This window comes from Oncorhynchus masou, chromosome 31 (assembly GCF_036934945.1).
Source record: "Oncorhynchus masou masou isolate Uvic2021 chromosome 31, UVic_Omas_1.1, whole genome shotgun sequence".
Lineage (NCBI taxonomy): Eukaryota > Metazoa > Chordata > Actinopteri > Salmoniformes > Salmonidae > Oncorhynchus > Oncorhynchus masou.
In genome coordinates, this window is record NC_088242.1 from 53,244,253 (window position 1) to 53,266,422 (window position 22,170).

The following is a 22,170-nucleotide window of genomic DNA, read 5'->3' on the forward strand; positions in this document are numbered from 1 at the left end:
GAGCGCTGGAATTCAATAACTAGTAGAATGGCCATGCCAGTCATTCTGACCGTTGATATTTAAATTGTATAAATATTCCGCAATAAATACTAAATTAATGCATTTATTATGGTAAAATAGGTCATAAGAAACTTCAGGACTCCAAATGCAAATCGTAATCAGTCACAAAATGTGTTGATTGATCCAGAAGCACATAGACTGTAAATACTAAAATAAGGTAGTGTATTTTCTGACTGTAAGACAACCGTTGCCTACCAAGCTGGCCCATCCAAACAACACCTAAACTATATTAAAACTAATTTCACATAATAATAATAATATTGTAGATATGGCTTAAAGACTAGATTAAATTGACAAGTCTGATGGGTGACAATCCTTATCCCAGTCTGCTGTTCCCACATGCTTCAAGAGGGCCAACATTGTTCCTGTTCCCAAGAAAGCTAAGGGAACTGAGCTAAACGACTACCGCCCCGTAGCACTCACTTCCGTCATCATGAAGTGCTTTGAGATACTAGTCAAGGACCATATCACATCCACCCTAGACCCACTCCAATTTGCTTACCGCCCCAATAGGTCCACAGACGACGCAATCACAACCACACTGCCCTAACCCATCTGGACAAGAGGAATACCTATGTGAGAATGCTGTTCATCGACTACAGCTCAGCATTTAACACTATAGTACCCTCCAAACTCGTCATCAAGCTCGAGACCCTGGGTCTCGACCCCGCCCTGTGCAACTGGGTACTGGACTTCCTGATGGGCCGCCCCCAGGTGGTGAGGGTAGGTAACAACATCGCCACCCTGTTGATCCCCAACACTGGGGCCCCACAAGGGTGCGTTCTGAGCCCTCTCCTGTACTCCCCGTTCACGCCTCCAACTCAATCATCAAGTTTGCGGACGACACTAGTGGTAGACTTGATTACCAACGACAACGAGACGGCCTACAGGGAGGAGGTGAGGGCCCTCGGAGTGTGGTGTCAGGAAAATAACCACACACTCAACGTCAACAAAACAAAGAAGATGATTGTGGACTTCAGGAAACAGCAGAGGGAGCACCCCCCATCCACATCGTGGTGGAGAAGTTGGAAAGTTTTAAGTTCCTCGGCGTGCACATCACGGACAATCTGAATTGGTCCACCCACACAGAAAGCGTTGTTAAGAAGGTGCACCAGCGCCTCTTCAACCTCAGGAGGCTGAAGAAATTTGGTTTGTCAACAAAAACACAAACTTCTACAGATGCACAATCGAGAGCATCCCGTCGGGCTGTATCACCGCCTGGTATGGCAACTGCTCCGCCAACAACAGTAAGGCCCTCCAGAGGGTAGTGAGGTCTGCACAACGCATCACCGGGGGCAAACTACCTGCCCTCCAGGACACCTACACCACCCCATGTCACAGGAAGGCCATAAAGATCATCAAGGACAACAACCACCTGAGCCACTGCCTGTTCACCCCGCTGTCATCCAGAAGGAGAGGTCAGTACAGGTGCATCAAAGCGGGGACCGAGAGACTGAAAAACAGCTTCTATCTCAAGGCCATCAGACTGTTAAACAGCCACCACTAACATTGAGTGGCTGCTGCCAACAAACTGACTCAACTCCAGCCACTTTAATAATGGAAATAGATGTAAAAATGTATCACTAGCCACTTTAAACTATGCTACTTTGTTTATATACCCTACATTACTCATCTCATATGTATATACTGTACTCTATACCATCTACTGCATCTTGCCTATGCCGTTCTGTACCATCACTCATTCATATATCTTTATGTACATATTCTTTATCCCTTTACACTTGTGTGTATAAGGTAGTAGTTGTGGAATTGTTAGGTTAGATTACTCGTTGGTTATTACTGTATTGTCTGAACTAGAAGCACAAGCATTTCGCTACACTCGCATTAACATCTGCTAACCATGTGTATGTGACAAATAAAATTTGATTTGATATTATCAATTGTCAAATAGAAAATGACGAGACTGATGGCCTGTGCAGCGTGCATTCCAGATGTTTTGATTGGGAAACCCTATCAGAAAGAGCAGATTCCAAAGTTTTGAACTAACCTATTTTTGGCACACAAAAAAACCTGTACAAATTGTGCGGATGGTCTCGGTATCAAAATATTGCTTTTTCTTAGAATAACTGTTGCTTCATGTATTCCTCATGGGAGTAGGCATCTGGTGACTATCATCAATGGCCATTTGGGCGATTCCATTATATTCTTACTGTAAAATATGTGTATTGACTGTGGTATGACTGATGTCTGCTTAACGAACAAGTTGATTTCATTGGCATGGCACAGCTACGAAGCTCAGATAAATACAACTCCAAAATCTGTTCGCTTTAAATAAATTGCATTGTTTTTTTCATGATCTTCCTAAACGAAATATGAATGGGTTTATTTGTGATTGTGTATATTAACACTAAAATGGCGAAGTGTAACATGTCTCAAAACAAATTTAAATGTTTAATTACTCTAACAATGGCAAAGTAATGTCCCCCTTTTCCTTCGCTTTTCCTATATAAGTCTATACAACACATTGCGATATTAAGATTCTAACAATGACAAACAGAACTGGAGTTATAACCAGTTTTAGGGGGGCATGTCACTTTTCTGAATGATCTTCCCCAGCCTGCTCCACTCCTTCTCCGATAGTTGAAATGAACGATGAGGGGAAATGGACGATGCATAATTATGTAATCACCAATTGTGAATGAAGAACAGGGCGGCCATTGTATTCAGGCCTATTGTATTAATCTATTCTAATTATAATCTCAAAACGTTGTACCCAAACCCAGTCCACCAAATCCAAGCAGTTTCATTAGTCTACTCTAGGCCGACTTGGAGTAAGCTACACAGTGAGCGTGCATAATTTACAATGGGACCAAGACGAATGGATGCACATGCTGTGTTAGTGTTGCTACAAGATCTGAATAACAACGACTCGGATGGCGGAGAAGAAATAGATCATGACATCTATGATGATTATTATTCTGATTCATACTGAACGGCTGGGAAAGGAGCCACATCGGGCAGCGGGTGAGCAGGTTTCGGGTAATGTTTCTGATCAGATGGCACAGCTGTACTAGCTGAAAGGAGGAACTTGCCGCTGGCCTGTTGCTGTGTTTTACAACATGCTCGACTTGGCTGCTATCAATGCACACGTGTTGTTCAAGCAGTGCATGAACAACACCCATGAGACCAGAAGAGACTTCATCATGAGTCTGGCACACAGGCTGCGTGAGAGACACATGAGGTCCAAGTAAAGAGTCCTTGCGTGACAAATTGTGCACTGGTTTCGTGGAGGAGAAGCTGCAAGGTTGGCAGATGCACTTAGAACAGAACCGGACACCCAATCCGGCTGCAAGTGACTTGTTTGTGGGAAGCGATGCATTCAAGTGAGTTAAAGGATAACAACTAAATGAGATCCAACTATTGCGTGAAGACGCACACAATACTGTAAGCAGGAGCGAGGCCACAAATAACGTATAATAACTGAAAATAAGACTATTTTTGACCGCTGTCATATCGACACTTGTATTCATTATAATACCATTATTGCTTTTGTGCTGATTTTCACCGTTCACAAGCACGCTATACGGATATTTAGGCTACTGATATTTTCTTCACTGACTGCGTGTCTTGCGGTTTGGGTATTTCCATTTGTTTTGTCATTATAAACATAAGCTTTTACTTTGTTTCAATACACATGCTTTTTGTTTCATAGTTGTTGTTTTTTTAGTTTTTACATATAGCCTACAGTAACAAACTAATGAAAATGTTATGTTCTTTCAAATACTTACATTTGGTAATGTTGCCTAACAATTTCATAAACACACCCAAATGACATTGGCAATGGGGCCAGGCTTTTCTAGTTAAATTGATTTATTAGACTGGTGGCTATTGGTACTCATCAAGGCCCGACTCTTCTACTGTTAAATATGCATATGGTAATTCTGACGTCGTGACGCTTTTGAGGATGAAATGCTCAAAGTTTTGGTCTGAAAGTACTGCTAAACCAGTGGGTTTAAGGTTTTTAATTGAAATTACAAAAGTGTTTAGGTATTTTCTCTCCATTAGGTCAACGGGGTTTTGATGGTCGAGTGATGTATGGCAGTTGAATGTTTTGGTAGACAGACACAATAAAGACTTATGATTTAACTAGTGTCACAACACAGACCTGAATCTAAACAACGTGGTTGGTGACATAAGGTGTACACCAGAGAGATCCTGACTTCATAAGACAACGTGTACCCTAAAAGTGTAGCCTTGTAGTAGTACACTGTCAGCTTTGACCTAGTTTGGTTAAGTTCAAAACAAATCAGAATGGAGAAAGGCCACTTAGAATGAATTTGCTGCCATCCTAGGGTCATGCACTACACATAAAACATATTAAGAACTTTCCTTATTCCCAAATAGAAAATTCAGTCATACGGTCAAAAATGAGAAAAAAAATATTGTGATATTATATTTTGGCCCTATGTCGCCCAGCCCTAACTATAGGGAAGGCGTAGCCTAAAGCTTACATGTTAACAGTAAATGAAGGACACAGCCTCATTAGCCTGTGCCTGAAATGGTACCACAATGTAACATTTGATCTTTTACAGTTTACAATACAAGGTTATCCTGATATGCCTAATACTCTCCAAATTCATAACTCATACCTACAAGACAAGTTCAGAGTCCACTGAAGCTATTGCCTCATTGTAAACCACATTTTGTTGCCTTTTTGTACTTCTAAAATATGATTTTAAAATACTCTGTCAAGCTAGTTATTGAGAGTTCAAATGGGGGCCACGTTAAATCAGAAAGCAGGCAGGCAAACTGCCTGTGGACGTTATGTTTGACACCCCTGGTTATTTTGTGGTTAGCTAACCATTTAACATAACGCACTGCTGAATTTCACAGTCACACACTCACTTTTTAAACTGCTGAACTCAATATGACATTCAGTCATTGGATTACTGCATTGTTGGGTTAAGAGCTTGCAAGAAAGGCATTTCACTGTACTTATGCAAGTAACATTAAAACTTCGAACTTGGCAGTCAGTCATTGAATTGCATACTGCACACCTATTACCTCTAGGCTTAGGCATTTGTAGTAAATGCTACGGCTAACAACTCATTATGTTATGTCTGATTTGTATTTCTTATATATGCCATTTAGCAGATGCTTTTATCCAAAGCGACTTACGTTCATGCGTGTATACATTTTACATATGGGTGGTCCTGGGAACTGAACCCACTATCCTGGTGTTGCAAGCACCATGCTCTACCAACTGCACTACAGAAGACCAGAGGCAATTAAAGTAACATAACATGCATTGCATTCCCTGCCAAGTGTTTCTCTGTGCCCATTGTTTTCCCCCCGAGTTCACAAGCAGCACAAAGCTTTAAAACATCTCCTAGGTTTCCAATTAAAATGATTCTATATTCATAACAAATAAAAGATAAGGAAGTGAGAGTGACATGCATGCCAGGCAAATTTGATCTTGCTTAAAGACGTACTCCGGAAACTTTGGTGACTACTAATCATCTGTTAATCCTTCCTTCTTTGGGCTGGATGTGTCAATGAAGTTCATACATGCATCGATAAGCAGAATAAGTCTTACCTCAATTAGCCACGAAATCCCTAGTTTGAAGGCGACTGTTTTTCTGGAAGCTGTGCTGCGCCATTTCTCCTTCATTTTCCCCCGTGCGTGCCGGCCCCATATCAATTAGAGTTGTACCAGTGAGCTTCAGCCCCTCGCCATTTGAGTGACGTCTAGCAAGAGGCACACACAGCAGAGCGGGAGAGAGCAATGCCGTGGGGCACATACTGTATCTGCACATATGTAACATGGTGCTCAATCTTCAGGGACTGCGTATGTGAACCCATGCCTCTGTGCCCAATGCACTCTTCCATTCAAAATGAGCATTTCAGTCATTCGCAGGATAAGTGTATTCAAGGAGGCTTATGTTCATCATGCCTTTCATTGTGTTCTTATTTGTATTTTGTTCCCTACTCCCCCCCCCCCCCCCTTCTTTCCCCTTTTTCTCCAAGCCCTCTCTTTGATCATGCTCCCCTTCACCCCAGCCTCCAACCTCATCTTCCCCGTGGGCTTCGTGGTAGCAGAAAGGGTGCTCTATGTCCCCAGTATGGGATTCTGTGTTCTCGTGGCACACGGCTTCAGGATTGTCCCCCCACAAAGGGTGGGTAGTACATTAGTTAGCTTGGTCCCAGATCTGTTTGTGTTGTCTTTACAACAATGACCAAAGACGACACAAATGCATCTGGGACCATTTGGAGTAAGTAGTACCCTTCCAACACAAACTCCCATAGGGTGTAATGGGGTATTAAACATCTCCAAAGCATAAAATAAGCATTTTAACAATGGACCACTCTCAGGGGCGATATACCGGAAACTGATAATAAACTTAGTCTTGGACTAAGAAGCACTTTCAATTATCCAAGACTAGGCTTAAAGACCCAATGCAGTCGTTTGTGCTGTATATCTATATCAAATCATTTCTGGATAACAATGAAGTTACTGTAAAAATTGTCTCTGCCAAGAATTTAGCTGCAACTGTCTGGGAGTGGTCTGAATGGGATGCTATTGGCAGAAAGGTTTGGAACCTTTGTTATTTGTCTACACTGAGTACACAAAACATTAAGAACACCTGCTCTTTCCATGACAGACTGACTAGCTGAATCCAGGTGAAATTTATGATACCTAATTGATGTTACTTGTAAAATCCACTTTAATCAGTGTAGATGAAGGGAAGGAGACACGTTAAAGAAGGTATATTCAGCGTATTAACTAATTTTCCGCCTGATGATATCACCAGGCAAGCCGAATCTCCCACCCATGCAAACAGGCTAATTATAAGGTCCTTTGTAGATTCCAGCAACTATCAGGAAATAACACTGATCAAACGGTGGCTGCGATAATGCAGAATTTTGCGTTTTTCACACCGAATTAAATCCAATTCATATGATGTATCTTGCTGCATTTTGTAAACACAGCTCTAAAATGCTTCTTATTGATATTTCTTGCTCGGCAGATTTCGAAACTCACACGGCCCCTGTCAACCTTTGTCACACTTTTACAGTGTTAGTTTCGTCAGATGTTGTACAATATGATACAAAACACAAGAAAAACTGACCTTTATTCTGTGTCCAGGAAACGAGCCCCCAGTGTCTCTCTTCAGCCACAATTTCAAACAAAATTGTACGAACTAGACAGCATTCTCAATTTGGGGGGTATTATTTGGGTGATTAACAGTCTTTTAACAGAATCAAAAATGTGTCTTTTAACTTTTTCCCTTTATTGACCAGACACATGAAGAAAATTTCCTGGCTGATGATCGGAGTGCTCCTCACCACACACAGTCAAGACCTTCAACAGAAACTGGGACTGGGAATCTGAATACACACTTCACCTCTGCCCTGAAAGTATGCCATCCAGATCTCCTCATCCTTGGCCTCATTTACAATAAACTCACCACGATTGTTCTTATCATCCTTTGTCCCCCCCCCCCCCCAATTTTTTAAATTTTTTTAAGCTAAACACATTGTTGTATTTGAGTAGGCTCAGTCGGTAGAGCATGGCGCTTGCAACGCCAAGCGTCGTGGGTTCGTCGTGGGTTCGATTCCCGCTGGGACCACCCATATGTAAAAGTAGTGGCCCCAGCCGACTTGTAAGTCGCTTTGGACAAAAGCGTCTGCTAAATGGGATATATTATTATTATTATTATTATTATTATTTCTTTCTTTCTTTCTATTCATGAGTCTGGGAGAGAACGTATAGTCCTAGGCAATGCTGTTGGTTCATTGTTTGTGCAGGGCAGAGTTAGACTACTATAGTGAATTTATATTTGATTTTGAATAGCCTAGCAATAGGGATTTTTTTTTTAAATAATTGCATAATTAATAAGGTGACACATTAGGCTACATTTAGTGACATAACATCTCACCACTGTGCGTTTCCATCTCTTCCCCTTTCTTAAGCGCGCAGAAAGAGGAGCTGTCAACAGTTGAATGAAAGGTTTTGTCATGAAAACATGTTACTTTCAATGTTCACAAAACAGATTTCACTTAGTTTCCCAAATTAAACACTGGGTAGCTGCAGGTACAGGGTTGGGAAGCCCATAGGATACAGTTTGGGCGGGAAAATCACCTGTCGCTCAACGAGAGGCTGCATGCTCCTCAAATAGTGGTTGATGCTTGGAGTGAAATAACCGGAGGAGCCTACCCCAACGAACAACATGCGGGAAAGCGGCTTCCATTCGCCATTGAAGTGCATAGGCAGACAATCTCTTTTTAACATATTAGTAAAGATAATAGTACATTGAGAATAGTCTGATGGGTGATTGTTCTCTCATCATGTGATCGTACTGTGTGTGTCGCCTGAGGGAAGGAACTGGAGACAGGCTTCTTATTTTCTTTTTTTTCCAACTTTCTCAAATCATCAATAGCCTTCAGTCGCATCATGCAGCCCATATGTTTTAATTTAAGACATTTTAAAAGGTTTGTATCAATAACAACTAAAGTTGCCAACTATACATCTAGCGTGGTGTATAGGACCTGTTTCAAATGACCACTTTTACGCTCAACATAGACTTCACATGCTCATTCGGTCCGTAGTGGGAAAAAATCCTTTCTATTTTATTCAGATAAATTCAATTATATTCTTCATAATATAAAACCATATAATATAAAATAATGACACGGGACTTATAAGCATATCTTGTCTGCTAAATGAACAAGCCTACAGCCTATGGCATGCCAGATAACAGAGTAATAGGCCAACCCATGTTGTGTTAATCTGTAATCGTAATATGTTCATCTGTAAAATGGCATAGCATCATCTTTATCCCCTCTGTCGAAGATGCTTGGAGCTTCTTTTTGGGTATTTTCAATGGTATTGTTAACAAACACGCCCCCATAAAGGAAATGAGAATTAAAAACAAGTTTAGCCTCTGGTTCGACCGTGATCTTGCAGAGTTACTTCACCTCAAGAATTGCATTTGGCGAAAGGCTCGGCACACGCATACTCAGGCTGACTGGCTCTCGTTCAGGCAAATAAGTGCACTCAGGCTCTCTGGAAGGCCAAAGTTAGTTACTTTAAGGAGCCATTCTCTCTCTGTGAGTCTAACCCCAGGAAGTTCTGGAAAACGGTTAAAGACCTGGAGAATAACCCTCCTCATAGCTGCCCATGTCCCTTAATGTTGATGATGTGGTTGTTACTGGCAAGAAGCACATGGCTGAGCTCCTTAATCACCACTTCATTAAGTCAGTATTCCTATTTGACTCAGCCATGCCTCCCTGCCCGCCCAACATTTCCTTATCTCCCACCCCTTCTAATGCGACTATCCCTGATGCTTCTCCCTTTTTTCCCCACTGCCCCGCTACAACGTTTCTCCCTCCAGGCAGTCACTGGGTCAGAGGTGCTAAAGGAGCTCCTTAAACTTGACCCCAAAAAACATCTGGGTCAGATGGTTTAGACCCTTTATTCTTTAAGGTTGCTGCCCCTATCATCGCCAAGCCTATCTCTAAACTTTTTAACCTGTCGCTCCTTTCTGGGGAGGTTCCCATTGCTTGGAAGGCAGCCACTGTTCATCCTTTATTTAAAGGGGGAGATCAAGCTGATCCTCAATGTTATATTTCTATTTTGCCCTGTTTATGAAAAGTGTTAGAAAAACTTGTCAATAATCAACTAACTGGTTTTCTTGATGTCTATAGTATTCTCCCTGGTATGCAATCTGGTTTCCGCTCAGGTTATGGATGTGTCACTGCAAACTTAAAAGTCCTCAATGATGTCACCATTGTCCTTGATTTTAAGCAATATTGTGCTGCTATTTTGATTGACTTGTTCAAAGCTTTTGATACGGTAGACAATTCCATTCTTGTGGGCTGCCTAAGGAGTATTGATGTCTCTGAGGGGTCCTTGGCCTGGTTTGCTAACTACCTCTCCCAAAGATTGCAGTGTACAAAGTCAGAAAATCTGTGGTCTCAGCCACTGCCTGTCACCAAGGGAGTACCCCAAGGCTCAATCCTAGGCCCCATGCTCTTCTCAATTTACATCAACAACATAGCTCAGGCAGTAGGAAGCTCTCTCATCCATTTATATGCAAATGATACAGTCTTATACTCAGCTGGCCCCTCCCCGGATTTTTTGTTAAATGCTCTACAACAAAGCGTTCTTAGTGTCCAACAAGCTTTCTCTACCCTTAACCTTGTTCTCAAACACCTCCAAAACAAATGTCATGTAGTTTGGTAAGAAGAATGCCCCTCTTTCCCACAGGTGTTATTACTACCTCTGAGGGTTTAGTACTTGGGAACACTGACCTTCTCTCAGCACATATCAAAAGTGCAGGCTAAAGTTAAATCTAGACTTGGTTTCCTCTATTGTAATCGCTCCTCTTTTCACCCCAGCTGCCAAACTAACCCTGATTCAGATTACCATCCTACCCATGCTAGATTACAGAGACATAATTTGAGACCGTCAGTGTTTTGCATGACAATAACTGTCTGACAAAATGTAATGACCGCCACAGCCCTAGACTAGAGTTCATCAATCTTCTTTGTAATACAATATAATTACAACATAAATACACAGTATATTGTAATTATATTGAGAAAGACAAAGAAATGGAGCTTGTAATTATTTTTTATTTTCTATTGATTGCATTGTCTCCCCTCAGGTCTACAAGAACAATGCCAAGCTATGGAACAATGTTGGCCATTCTCTGGAAAATCAAAACAATTACGAAAAAGCTCTGAGATGTTTCCTTCAGGACACCCGCGTCCAACCAGGTAAGACAGACTTATCACCCTCCCATTATATTATTGTCTGCTGGACTTCAAAGCCATTGGAGAAGATGAAACGATGACAAGATACCATTGATTTTGATCAATATAATATAATTGAGTCTGCTCAACGGTGTTATTGTGGAAAACATTGATGTATTGTGTGAAACGGGCCGTATTGGCTGTGCTCCTTCTCCAACTGTGTTTTCAATTGAATCACGCAAAACTTTACTCATCGATTATACTGCTAGACAGAAGTGGCATTGACCATGGAAATTAGGGCTGTGTCCCATATGGCACCCTATTCTCTATATAGTGTACTAATTTTGATATAGTCCAGGGCTCTTGGGACGGGCCCAAGAATTATTGTTCAGTAAAGCCATTCAAATAAATCCATGTCTCCCAGATATTATTGCTGGTTGAGTTGTTCCAGACTCCTCCGGTCAGTTGGAGTGTGGAGAGAGCAGTTGGTGTGTCTACACAACAAAAACACAATGCTTAAATGTTCACAGGGAAATGTTCACACTTAACATGTGTGATTGACCTTATCTCAACCAATTTATAGATCTCAAATTAGGGCTGAATGCCATACAGTCTAATTTAAAGTGGGGATTAACTGTCATGCAAGTTAACATGTGTGACTGGGCTGACTCTCATAGAACTCAGCATTTAGTGACAACGCCTTTCATGGAACTCAACACGTGTGACTATGTGTAGGACATACAGTGTAACGGAGCTGACTCATACAAGTTAGTGTGTGACATGGTTGACTTGTAGAGCTTAACATTTCTGTCCATCCTCATAGAAATTTTGTGACTGCAGGCAGGGGAAGCAAATTCATATACTGGTAGGCTAATCTAAAGTATAGTACTATGTAACCCTCCATATATGCCTGTCGCCTACCAACATGGCTTGTGCATACAGGTCATGTCATGGAAGAGAAAACATGTACAGTCACTAGTGAAAGTCTACACACCCCTTGCACAGTCTTCACATTTTCTTGCCTTAAAATTTGATTAAATTAGATTTTTTTTACCTACAGATCTACACAACGTACTCCACATTTTCAAAGTGAAAGAAAAATTAAATACATTTTCAACCAATAAAAAAATAAATAATAATACAGATGCCTTAATTGCGTACGGTACTGTGAAAAAGTTTTTGTACCCTTTTGTCACGCCCTAACCTTAGAGCCTTTTTATGTCTCTATTTGGCTTGGTCAGGGTGTGATTTGGGTGGGCATTCTATGTGTTGTATTTCTTTGTCTTTGGCCGAGTGTGGTTCCCAATCAGAGGCAGTTGCCTATCGTTGTCTCTAATTGGGAATCAAACTTTGGTAGCCTTTTTTCCCACCTATGTTGTGGGATCTTGTTCTTGTATTGTTGCTGTTGAGCCCTACAAGGCTGTACGTTTCGTTGGTTCTCTCTTTCTTGTTTTTCCTGGTTATCATTAAAGAATATGAGTAACCCACCTCACGCTGCATCTTGGTCTCATTCCAACGATGGTCGTCACAGAAGATCCCACCACAAAAAGACCAAGCAGCGTTTTCTGGAGGAGTGTACATGGGAGGAGATACTGGAAGGCAAGGGACCCAGGACGCAGGCTGGAGAATATCACGGTACTAATGAAGAAATGGAAGCAGCAAAAGCGGAACGGCAAAGATACGAAGAGTTGGCACGACGAAGCAGGCACGAGAGGCAGCCCCAAAAAAAATGTTTTGGGGGAGCACATGGGGAGATTGGCGGAGTCAGGTTATAGACCTGAGCCAACTCCCCGTGCTTACCGTGAGGAGAGTGTGACTAGTCAGGCCCCATGTTACGCGGCTTTGCGCAGTGTGTCTCCGGTGCGCATGCACAGCCCGGTGCGCTACATTCCAGCTCCTCACATTTGTCGATCTAGAGTGGGCATTCAGCCAGGACGGATTGTGCCGGCTCAGCGCTCCTGGACTCTGGTGCGTCTCTTCGGGCCAGGATATCCTGCGCCGGCTCTGCGTACTGTGTCTCCGGTGCGTCTCCACAGCCCAGTGTGTCCTGTGCCAACGCCCCGCAGTTGCCGGGCTAGGGTGAGCATCCAGCCAGGACGGGTTGTGCCAGCTCTGCGCTCCAAACCTCCAGTGCGTCTCCACGGCCCAGTATATCCTGTGCCAGCTCCAAGAACGAAGCCTCCAGTGATGATCCATGGCACGGAGCCTCCAGTGATGATCCATGGCACGGAGCCTTCAGTGAGGATCCATGGCACGGAACCTCCAGTGAGGATCTATGGCACGGAGCCTCCAGTGAGAATCCATGGCACGGGGCCTGCAGTGAGAATCCATGGCACGCCCTAACCTTAGAGAGCATTTTTATGTCTCTATTTGGCTTGGTCAGGATGTGATTTGGGTGGGCATTCTATGTGTTGTATTTCTTTGTCTTTGGCCGAGTGTGGTTCCCAATCAGAGGCAGCTGTCTATTGTTGTCACTGATTGGGGATCATACTTAGGTAGCCTTTTTTCCCACCTATGTTGTGGGATCTTGTTCTTGTATTGTTGCTGTTGAGCCCTACAAGGCTGTACATTTCGTTGGTTTTCTCTTTCTTGTTTTTCCTGGTTATCATTAAAGAATGAGTAACCCACCTCACGCTGCATCTTGGTCTCATTCGAACGACGGTCGTCACACCTTTCTAATTTTTTCTACTTTTGCATATTTATTTTCTACTGAATGTTATTTGATTTTCAACCAAAACCTAATATTAGATCAAGGGAACCTGAGTGAACAAATAACACATCAATTGCATACTTATTTAATAAACAAAGTTATGCAACACCCAATGCCCCTTTCTGAAAAAAGAAATTGCCACCCTACACTCAGAAGGTTGTATCACCCTTAGCAGCAATGACTCCAACCAAACACTTACTGTAGTTGTTGATCAGTCTCTCATGTCACTGTGGATAAATTTTGGCCCACTCTTCCATGCAGAACTGCTTTAACTCCAACGTTTGTGGGTTTTCAAGCATGAATCAAATCAAATTGTATTACTCACATGTGCCGAATACAACAGGTAGACCTTACAGTGAAATACTTACTTACAAGCCCCTAGTCAAAAATGCAGTTAAAAATATGAGTAAGAATAAGAAATAAAAGTAACAAGTAATTAAAGAGCAGCAGTAAATTAACAATAGTGAGACTATACACAGTGGGGTACCGGTACAGAGTCAATGTGCGGGGGCACCGGTTAATTGAGGTAATATGTACATGTAGGTTGAGTTATTAATGTGACGATGCAAACTGTAGATGATAACAACAGAGTTGTGTATACATGCTTCGACCATGTTCGATTGTTGGTGATGTGGACACCAAGGAACATGAAGCTTTCAACCTGCTCCACTGAACATGCACCCGAGAGGCCCCTGTGTTGAGGATCAGTGTGGCGGATGTTACCTACCCATACCACCTGGGGGCAGGAAGTCCAGGATCCAATTGCAGAGGAAGGTGTTTAGTCCCAGGGTCCTTAGCTTATTGATGAGCTTTGAGGGCACTATGGTGATGAACGCTGAGCTGTAGCCAATGAATAGCATTCTCACATAGGTGTTCCTTTTGTCAAGGTGGGAAAGGGCATTGTGGAGTGCAATAGAGATTGCATCATCTGTGGATCTGTTAAGGCGGTATGCAAATTGCAGTGGGTCTAGGGTTTCTGGGATAATGGTGTTGATGTGAGCCATGACCAGCCTTTCAAAGCACTTCATGGCTACAGTCGTGAGTGCTATGGGTCGGTAGTCAATTAGGCAGGTTACCTTAGCGTTCTTGGGCACAGGGACTTTCGTGGTTTAAACATGTTGACATTACAGAGTCAGACAGGGAGAGGTTGAAAATGTCTGTGTAGACACTTGTCAGTTGGTCAGCGCATGCTCGCAGTACACGTCCTGGTAATCCGCCTGGCCCTGCGGCCTTGTGAATGTTGACCTGTTGAAAGGTCTTATGCATGTTTCAGTGTTATTTTCCTCAAAGCGAGCATAGAAGTTGTTTAGCTCGTCTGGTAGGCTCGTGTCACTGGGCAGCTCTCGGCTGTGTTACCCGCTAATGGTTTGCAAGCCTTTTGAAATCCGACGAGCGTCAGAGCCGGTGTAGTATGATTCGATCTTAGTCCTGTATTGATGCTTTGCCTGTTTGATGGTTCGTCAGAGGGCATAGCGGGATTTTTTCTCAGCATCCGGGTTAGAGTCCCGCTCCTTGAATGCGGCTGCTCTAGCCTTTAGCTCAATGCGGATGTTGCCTGTAATCCATTGCTTCTGGTTTGTGTATGTAATTACGGTCACTGTGGGGGCGACGTCATTGATGCACTTATTGATGAAGCCAGTGACTGCCGTGGTGTACTCCTCAATGCCATCGGAGGAATCCCGGAACATCTTCCAGTCTGTGCTTGCAAAACAGTCCTGTAGCTTACCATCTGCTTCATCTGACCACTTTTTTATTGATCAAATCACTGGTGCTTCCTGCTTTGATTTGTGCTTGTAAGCAGGAATCAGGATGATAGAATTATGGTCAGATTTGCCAAATGGAGGGCGAGGGAGAGCTTTGTATGCATCTCTGTGTGTGGAGTAAAAGTGGTCCAGAGTTCTTTTCCGTCTGGTTGCACATTTAACATGCTGATAGAAATGTGATAAGACCGATTTATGTTTCCCTGCATTAAAGTCCCCGGTCACTAGGAGCGCCCCCTCTGGGTGAGCGTTTTCCTGTTTGCTCATGCCGAAATACAGCTCATTCATTGCGGTCTTAGTGCCAGCATCAGTCTGTGGTGGTATGTCGGCAGCTACGACAAATACAGATAAACTCTCTCGGTAGATAGTGTAGTCCACAGCTTATCATGATTACCTCAGGCGAGCAAAACCTCGAGACTTCTTTAGATATCGAGCACCAGCTGTTATTTACAAAAATACATAGTACGCCGCCCCTCGTCTTATCAGACGCCACTGTTCTGTCGATACAGCGTACCAGCCATATGTTGATAATGTCGTTGTTCATTCACGACTCCGTGAAGCATAAAATATTACAGTTTTGAATGTTCCGTTGGTAGTTTAATCTTCCGCGTAGGTCATCATTTTTATTTTCCAAAGATTGCATGTTTGCTAGCAGAATGGAAGGCTGTGGGGGTTTATTCGATCACCTACGAATTCTCAGAAGGCAGTCCCCCCTCTGACCCCTTTTTCTCCGCCTTCACTTCACGCAAATGACGGGGATCTGGGCCTCTCCCTGGGAAAGCAATCTATTATTCACGTTGGGCTCGTCGGCCTCGTTAAAGGAAAAAAGGGATTCTGCCAGTCCGTGGTGAGTAATCGCAGTTCTGATGTCCAGAAGTTATTTTCAGTCGTAAGAAACAGTAGCAGCAACATTATGTACAAAATAAGTTTAAAAAAATAAGTTACAAACAACGCAAACAAAACACGCAAAAATCCACAATTGGTTAGCCTTGTTCTCCGGTGCCATCTTGACAGAAAATAGAGAAAGTCCGTAAGGGGGCAAATACTTTTTCACGGCACTGTATGTCTTCACACCCCAGAGTAATACTTGACCTTAGGCAGCCATTACAGCTGTGAATCATTTTAAATATGATTCTACCAACTTTGCACAACTCTTAGGTCAACTTACAGTGAATTCAGAAATCATTCATACCCCTTGACTTCTTCCACATTTTGTTGTTACAGCCTGAATTACAACTTACAACTTTCTCACCCATCTACACACAATACCCCATAATGACATAGTGAAAACATGTTTTTAGAAATGTTTGCACATTTATTGAAAATGAAATGCAGAAATATCTCATTTGCTTAAGTATTCACACCCTTGCTATGTTAGAATCACCTTTGGCAGCGATTTACAGCTGTGAGTCTAAAGGCTTTGCACACCTGGATTGTACAATATTTGCACATTCTTTTAAAAAGTTGTCATGTTCTGTCAAGTTGGTTGTTGATCATTGGTAGATAGCCATTTTAACTTAAGTTGGCTTGAAAATCTAACTAGGCCACTCAGGAACATTCATTGTCGACTTGGTAAGCAACTCTATTGTATGTTTGACCTTGTGTTTTAGGTTATTTTCCTGCTGAAAGGTGAATTTGTCGCCCAGTGTCTGTTGGAGAGCTGACTGAACCAGATTTTCCTCTAGGATTTTGTCTGTGCTTAGCTCTATTCCATTTATTTTTATCCCCCAAAAAACTCCTTAGTCCTTGCCGATGACAAGCATACCCATAACGTGATGCAGCCACCACCGTACTTGAAAATATGAGTAGTACTCAATAACGTGTTGTGTTGGATTTGCCACAAACATAACACTTTGTATTCAGGACATATAGTTAATTGGCCCCAGTGATGTAGTATGCCGTCCGCACGACCATCTCAATGGTGCAGCTGTTGAACTTTTTGAGGATCTGAGGGCCTGTACCAAATCATTTCTGCCTCCTGAGGGGGAAGAGGCATTGTCCTGCCCTCTTCATGACTGTGTTGGTGTGTTTGGACCATGATAGATCCTTAGTGATGTGGACACCAAGGAACTTGAAACTCTCGACCTTCTCCGCTACAGCCCCTTCGATGTAAATGGGGGCCTGCTTCCTGTAGTCCATGATCAGCTCCTTTGTCTTACTGACATTGAGGGACAAGTTGTTGTCCTGGCACCACACTGCCAGGTCTCTGACCTCCTCCCTATAGGCTGTCTCATCGTTGTTGGTGATCAGGCCTACCACCATTGTGTCGTCGGGAAACGTATTGATAATGTTGGAGTCGTGAACAGGGAGTACAGGAGGGGACTAATCACGCACCCCTGAGGGGCCCCGTTTTGAGGGTCAGCGCGGCGGATGTGTTGTTGCCTACCCTCAGCACCTGGGGGCGTCGCATCATGTAGTCCATGATCCAGTTGCAGAGGGAGGTGATCAGTCCCAGGGTCTTTAGCTTAGTGATGAGCTTGGAGGGCACTATGGTGTTGAATGCTGAGCTGTGGTCAATGAACAATATTCTCACATCAATGTTAGTTTTGTCCAAGTGGGACAGGGCAGTGTGGATTGCAATAGAGACTGCGTCATCTGTGGATCTGTTGGAGCGGGGTCTGGGATGATGGTGTTGATGATGGTGTGAGTGAGCCATAACCAGCCGTTCAAAGTATTTCATGGTTACAGATGTTAGTGCTACATGGCATAGTAGGATTCCTACTTAGTCCTGTATTGACGTTTTGCCTGTTTGATGGTTTGTTGGAGAGCATAGAGCGATCTCATCAGCGTCCGGGTTAGTGTCCAGCTCCATGAAAGCAGCAGCTCTAGCCTTGAGCTCAGTGCGCATGTTGCTTGTAATCCATGGCTTCTAGTTAGGATTTATTTTCTTCTTGTAAGTAGGAATTAGGAGGATAGTGTTATGGTCAGATTTTCCAAATGGAGGGGGAGGGAGAGCTTTGTATACGTCTCTGTGTGTGGTGTAAAGGTGGTGTATAGTTTTTTTTCGCCTCTCGTTGCACAGGTGACATGCTGGTAGAAATGAGGTAAGACAGATTTCTTTTGCCTCTGGGTGAGCCTTTTCTTGTTTGCTTATGGCCTTACACAGCTTGTTGAATGTGGTCTTAGTGGCAGCATAGGTTTGTAGTGGTAAATATAGATAAACTCAACTCTGGACCCTTGAAGCCAGATCCACTACATTTTTTTCATTGTTCACCTCTAATCGGGGACTGATTTAGACCTGTGTCACGAGGTGTGTGGAATTAATTATCAGGTAGAACAGAAAACACAGGCTCCGGACCTTGTAGAGTACCCCTGATCTACAGTTTATCATCAGGCGAGCAGAACCTTGACACTTCCTTAATATTAGAGGTCGCGCACCATCGGTTAACAAGGACCCTCTTGGGCATAGCTAACCGACATTTTGGTTAATCGCTCAGCACTATTCTCCAGTGAATGTGCATTCCCAATAGAACAGAGGGTAGAAGCGGATTATTTACTCTCCGCTGTAGTTTTATCAGGGTACCCGCACATCGGCCTCTATCGCCATCTTTCTCTTCTGAGTGGCGGGGATTAGTGCCTGGTCCGGGGTGAGCAGTATGTCCTGTGCGGCTGACTCATTGAAGTAGAAATCTTCATCCAAATTAAGGTTAGTCATCGCTGTTCTGATGTCCAGAAGCTCTTTTCGGTCATAGGAAACAATGGTGGAAACATTATGTACAAAAAAAGTTACAATTAGCGCCAAACCCCCCCCCCACAAATTGCAGAATGGGCCAGGAGCCCGTAAAATGGATGTTATATACATTCCAGCGCCATTCTTTGACATGAATTTAAATGTTTAATAGTCATCAAATCATGTTTAGCTGTCTAATGCTAATCAGTGCAACTCATTCACCTCTAGTCTGTTATGATGATGGAGGTCAATAAAGGCCATGCCTCTTATCTGACTTCCTACCCAAACCAAAATGTTGGTTATTTTTCACTTTTTGTGGGCTCGATGTGCAGTTTCTCTAGAGATAAATCAGATCATGCCCGAACTGTGCAATGTAAGTAGGAAGTTGTAGATTCCAACAGGCCAATATTCTACAAAATTAAGTGCAGCGTCAATTACCATAATCAACTAAAGGGGCACTTCTTCACGCTTGACAGATCATTGATCATCATTTAAATGTTAAAGGTCTCCTGAAGACTTGTCTTTGTAAAAACCTTTGTCATTAATTGATCATTTAATAGTCTGAGCTAATGCTCAGCTGTCTAATGCTTAGAAATGCAGCTCCGTTGCCTCAGCTCTGATGAGGTTATGTTTTTAGAGGTCAACGGGAGGCCGGCCTAATTTCCTACCCCAATCCCTCAAAGTTGGTTTATCTCAGGAATCAAGGAAATGGCAGTGCCTCAGCCTGGCCTAGTGGTTGCGCTGCAGACTCTAGATCTCTACTGTCGGTCTCTCTCTAACTGCCCAGTTCTCACTATTCTATTGTTCATAAAATACAAAACCGAGTTCTGTGATCCGATCTCCTTGTTAAAATTCTAATGAAATAGCATCTGAAATCCCTACAAACATGACTGGCATGTGAAAGCCCTTTGGTCATTATTGTAGGTAAGCGTTGATGTGGTGTTTCTTTGTCATTTATGAGTGACAGTTCCCTCAATTCATCCACCCCAAACTTCCAGAAGAAAAACAACTTATGGACTATTTGATAATAATAATTTGAAGGGCCTGACTGTACTTCCCATGCGAGGGATCAGCTTCGAAACAAATGACGATTTTGTGAATAAGCAGCGGGGCTGATTTCTTCAATTTTATCCTCACGAAACGGAACAGGCGAGGCCTTGTCTGAGCTTTAAAGAGATTTTTCAGCTGAAGCATGCAAGCGGCTATGGCCATCATGTATCGACGACCGATGCTGAAGGGACTGAACAGGATTTCCGCGTGGGGCCCAATGATAATTGCTTTTGATACACTACACTTATTTTGATCATGCCTCTTATTCATTTGGTTTTCCCCAAACGAGTTAACTCTCTATATCCAGATTTCCGCTTCTGTCCAGGAATCCAATGACTGACAACCCCATGGCATGAAACGGACAACATGGTGCTTTAGTATGTGTTTTATACGGTTCTGTGAGCCTGTCGATGGAGGAAGTCCCTGCCTCAGTCTCATGTTCTCATAATGTATTTGAAAGAATGTGTCACAACCGTCTGAAGAAGAAGTGGACCAAAGCGCAGCGTTGTGAGCGTACGTTACTTTATTTATATAAATGACGCCAACAAAACAAGAAACAAAGACACAATCGTGAAGCTTACAAGGGCTATAGTGCCACTAACAAAGATAGGCAGCCTTTTTCCCTTTTGTTATTGAGGGAGGTTAAGTATGATTCCCAATCAGAGACAAAGATAGACAGCTGTCCCTGATTGAGAACCATACCCGGCCAAAAACATAGAAACACAAAACATACAAATCAGAACATAGAATGCCCACCCAAATCACACCCTGACCAAACCAAGAGACATAAAAAGGCTCTCTAAGGTCAGGGTGTGACAAACTGCGTAAACTGATTCGAATTAATCGGTTTAGAAAACAAAAAAGAAACAGATCTTCTCTCTCCCTCTGGCTGTATGTGTGGCTCGTATAGAAATGTATGACTGTGGGATTATATATACAAATTTGATATTTTTCTTCCAAGAAAATCCAACTGTGAAAAATTCCACTCATGTTGGCCATGACAGGAGCATATTGCCCACACCAGAGGCTGTCTGTCGGTGGCTTTGAAATTATATTGATATGCTAGTTTTCCAGCTCAGTCATTATTAGGCCTCTAAGAATGTGACTTGTTGTCTCTTCTGTTGATTGCTTTGTAATTTTAAGGCCATGTCTGAAACGTCGGTACAGATGTAGGATCATAATTTGAGCCAGTTTGCTACAGCAGGAAAATAATTCTGCAGCAACAGGAAATGTGAATAATTAATGGACATTTTTCGTTAGGGCAAATCAAGTCTGACATTTTAAAGTGGAAATTACAAACTTGAGAAACCTTTTTAAGCCTTGAATAGACTACAAGTTCGCATTTCCTGCAATGCTATCTCTCAAATTAAGATCCAAAATCTCATGAAAAGTGATGTTAGTTTAACAGTTAAGAACGTACCGTAAGCTCACTCCACAGCTAGCTTGGAAAGTCAAGGATGGAGCCATCCAATTATTACTATTTGGGTGGCTCAACAAGTTATCAAGGGAGGGAGGTCACGTGCGTTGCAAGGCAGAGGATCACTGGTTCGAGCCCAGGATCGGGCAGTCGGGACAGTGGAGGAAGCTAAGCTGCCATGACCCGGATGCACAGTTGTGCTCAGCTTGATGGTTTGGATCTCTGTGGGGTGAGTGTAACAGCGTTAAGAACTCACTACATTCTCTACGTCATGGGTTCTCAAACTTTTCGGGGCCCGGGGACGCCCTTTTGTGATGGCAAGTTAATCAAGGACCCCACAACTTGAGTGAGACAGAAATAGCATGCAATGAGTTTTACAATAACTGGCAGTGCATGGCCGGACATGGGCCCTGGGAAGGAACATCTTTTGTTGTCAAATTGACTGGGGGCTATTTCTATATGTTTGACGCTTGCCCCAGTCAATTCGACAACAAGAGATGCCTTTTGACAATATAAGAAGGCTGCACCATTCAAGTGCATTTCTCTGTGTTCCCAATATTTTTTGGGTGGGATAACATATTGTGAAACGTCATTACACTATTACTGCAGATATATTAAGGACATTGTCTGAAGTTACAATGCAAAAATATGACATATACCTCCTTTAGAAACCTCTGTGATAGGGGGCAGCATTTTCACTTTTGGATAAATAGCGTGCCCAATTTCAGCTTCCTGCTACTCATGCCAAGAATATAAGATATGCATATTATTAGTAGATTTGGAT

General features: G+C 42.8%; 1 pseudogene; it reads left to right on the forward strand.

Moving 5' to 3' along the window:
* LOC135524965 (protein O-mannosyl-transferase TMTC3-like) overlaps window positions 1-22,170 on the forward strand; it is a 67,131-nt pseudogene that overhangs the window by 31,102 nt on the left and 13,859 nt on the right.